At 42.0% G+C, this 3,798-nt stretch overlaps 1 pseudogene; it reads right to left on the bottom strand.

Moving 5' to 3' along the window:
• Positions 1 to 1,416: 1,416 nt before the first annotated feature.
• LOC103203069 lies at positions 1,417 to 2,028 on the bottom strand (annotated as a pseudogene).
• Positions 2,029 to 3,798: the final 1,770 nt, after the last annotated feature.

Raw genomic sequence — 3,798 nt, 5'->3', positions numbered from 1 at the left:
ACTTGACTGCTAACCAGAAGGCTGGCGGTTCAAACCCACCAGCCACTCCTCGGAAGGAAGGTTGGGCATTCCTACTTCCGTAGTGATACTGTCTTGGAAACCCAAGGAGGGGTCGCTATGAGTCGGGGCGACTCGATGGCAAACAACAACAAATGATTAAAAAGGGAACACCTGTGCGTAAGGCATTTGACTGCCAACCAGAAGGCTGGCAGTTCAAACCCACCAGTCACTCCTCAGAAGGAAGACTGACTGGGCAATCTACTTTCGCAGCGAAACTGTCCCGGAAACCCAAGGAGGGGTCACCACGAGTTGAATCGACTCAATGGCAGTGAGTTTGGTTTTATTTTTTGCTCTAAAACACATCACCTGTCTAACAAATTTTGAGATAATCATTCATGTTTGCAGAATACCAAATGCATTTTTCTAAATGTCACAAAAAGACTGAACCAAGTTCCTCCAAGGACATTCCAACTGCAGAATGTTAACCTTGGAGATAGATTAAGCTGTCTGTGGTAAAGGAGAGCATAAATATACCACTTTAAGGAGTTAAAGAGAAAGCTCAATGTAAAGTTTGATGAAAGTTAAGAACATAATCTAAAACAAAAAGAAGATATTGTATAAAGAAACTATAGCAAAAGTAAATCATGTACATTTGCAATTTAAAATGTTTTTTGAAAATGAACAATTTTTTATCATTCTTTATGTCTATCAAAATAATACCTAATTTCTTTTAAAACAGTAATGTTGTTGTTATTTCCCATCGAGTCGGACCCGACTCACAGCGACCCCTCCTTGGGCCTCCAAGGAGTACCACCACGGAAGTAGACTGCCCAACCTTCCCTCCAAGGAGTGGCCGGTGGGCCCAAACTGGCAGCCCTCCAGTTATCAGTCAAGTGCCCCAGCCACTACGGCACTAGAGCTCCTAAAAGTGATAGTATTATTTTTTTCAAAAGCTTTAAGCTAACTGGCTTCATGAGACAGTATACATTTTGAGATAAATTATTTAGACCTTTATTAACTTTGCTGTAGTACAGCATTAAGTCAGTGAAAGGTGATTACAACTGTAATCATAGATGATAAGGCTGGCTCTATCATTCAATCTTTAGAGGTTTACAAGATGCACAGCCATAAGAAAATGGCTGAGAAAGCACAATCAGCATCTGAGCTCTAAAAATTAGTATGTTTCAAAGAGTATTATAGAATGTTTAACCATTTACCCACATTGTTGAAAATCAAAGATTTATTTCTAAACTAGGGAAAATATAAAGACAGCTTCCAAGAACATCCAGACAACAGAAGAACGTTGCAAAGTACAATATTGATTTTAAAATGAAAGATTGGTCTTACATATATTACCCAGCACCATTACTTTTTCTATTAAAACAACCAAAACCAAACAAATGAATGCACGGTGATTTATTTTTTGCTCATTTTGACAGGTGATCCTTTGACGTTGAGTTTGTCCACAAAGACGTTTGATCTTCCACTTTCAATGGCTGGACTTGGGCGAACTTTCTCCCTTCTTTTAAGTTCTCGGGCTCCTGTATTCTCATGACCAACACTTGGCATCCTGGTGTTTTCTAGATTATGCCATTTTCCCCCTGGTCTGTACTTCAAAATCTCATTCTGCTATTCATCATCAGAAACATGAGCATCACTTTCATTCATATTGATGAACTCTCAATTGACCTCTTCGTTTCCAATCTTCTTGTTCCTTGACTTTTTAATGACATGAGCTCGATCATGGATATCATGCCCAACAGCCATTTTTTCTAACCCACTGTCAGAATCTCTCATAATTCTCCTGATTTCCTTTATTCCTCCAGAAGCCCTACAAGTTTGAGTTGAGGCCTGTAAAACTTTTGATGGTTCATCTCCTACTTTGAAATAGGTCATAACTGAGGAAGAACAAAAGGAATGGCCACTTGGATCCATCGAAAGCTGATCAAAGTTTCTTTGTAATTCCTGCATACTGTTTCACATATTTAACATCATTCGGTCCATTGCCTGAAAAGGGCCGACATCTGTATGGAGAAGAACGGGTCCTCCTCAAAGGTGCTGCTAAGCATCCTGAACATTATGATTTTTTCTGGGTGGCCGTGGAGGCAGGCAGATTGCAAAACGATGTAATCGCCGCGGCCGCAGCCCACCCTGCCTCCCCAGCACGGTCAACCTTCTCTCCCCACTTGAGTTCTTTATTTCACTTCCCCAGTGCTTAAAACCAAAACAAACCAAACTCACTGCCACAAGTCCATCCCGACTCATAGTGACCCCTCCTTGAGTTTCTGAGGCAATATCTCTATGGAAGTAGGTTGCTCAGTCTTCATTTGTTGTTGTTGTTGTTGTTGTCATAGCGACCCCTCCTTGGGTTTCCGAGGCAGTATCACTACAAAAGTAGGATTGCCCAACCTTCCTTCCGAGGAGTGGCTAGTGGGCTTGAACCGCCAGCCTTCTGGTTATCAGTCAAGTGCCTTAGGCACTATGCTACCAGAGCTCCTCAGTCTTCATTACTGGCCATTAAATCAGCAATATGGCTAGGATTAGACAAGTCCAGGGCAAGCCTAGGGAGGAGCAGTTTGCCCTCAGGAAGAGTGTGGTTGAAAGGAGATTACAAGTCCTAGGCAGTTTGCCCTCAGGTTTACACAAAGAAGTGGGGACCTTTCCTGGGCTGCCCTTAATGATATCATGAAAATAGCCACATGTTATCTAATTTAAGTTAAGAACCTGGGGGTCTTGGTGACTATGACTCAGGACCATATGATCATAGTCATACCCTGACCACCACAGAGAAACCCCAGAACCAATCTATAACCTTTTTTAACCTGTAATAATGTAGTACCCCAATCATGGTCCTTTCCCTCCTCTTCTGTAGTCCTGCCTGTGACAGTATTGGATTGACCTGCCACCAATCATGATCTTGTGATTTCTTTTGTTCTCTGCTGTATATACTGTGGCTGTGAGTGAACGCCTCCGTCAGCCTCTATATTGTGTGCCTAAGTTTCCCTTGTCCAGATGACTATGTTTGTATTGGCTTTGTCTTGTTTAAGGCTTAATGAAAGAGTCTCTATAGAATATGTTTAAACCTGCGGTCTTTTTATTCCTCCCAGCACACCTCTGAGTCCAGCCCACTCCATCTCAGATCCGCCTTCAGGGCAGCCTGGCAAGTCCCACCCCTCTGCTCTAGACTTACACTTTCCCTTCATCCTTCTACCACCCCTCCTGCAGGTGTGTTAGCATTTGGAGCATCTCCAGGGCATGTCTAAGACAGTTCCTAAACCCACAACTGGAACAAGCACCCTCACAGCTGCTCTTGCTGTTGCTGCCAGCCACCATCTTTCCCAAGAACAACCCGGGCACAAGTAAAAGAGTCGTTCAATAGATTTTAATTTTTGACATGCCAATCCTACTTGGCAAAAAAGGTATACCATAAAGCTTTAGAATTTGTACTACCTATTCAAACTCCTAAGTTGCAGCCCTGGTGATTTCCAAAGTCTGGGCAGGACCTAGGGGTCATTAACAAGCTCCTCCAGTGATTCTGTTACAGACATCCAAGAATACTCTTGGAAAAACATTGCCCTCAGGAAATTACTTTTCAAACTGATCTGTCTGTATGAAGGTCTCATAAAACTATTTAGAATAGACTGGGGGGCGGATTATGAACTCCCAAAACTCCACTATTGAAAAAAGGCTAAACATTATACTTTAATAAAGAAATGATGTTTTGCTGTTAAAGTTAAAATAAATAAAAAAATTACTGACACATAGACTGAAGAACACACCTGAGTTACCTTGAGGTCA

Source organism: Orycteropus afer, unplaced genomic scaffold, assembly GCF_000298275.1.
Source record: "Orycteropus afer afer isolate SDZICR_OR568_19922 unplaced genomic scaffold, OryAfe1.0 scaffold00198, whole genome shotgun sequence".
Taxonomy (NCBI): domain Eukaryota; kingdom Metazoa; phylum Chordata; class Mammalia; order Tubulidentata; family Orycteropodidae; genus Orycteropus; species Orycteropus afer.
This window is presented reverse-complemented; position numbering and strand designations above follow the sequence as displayed.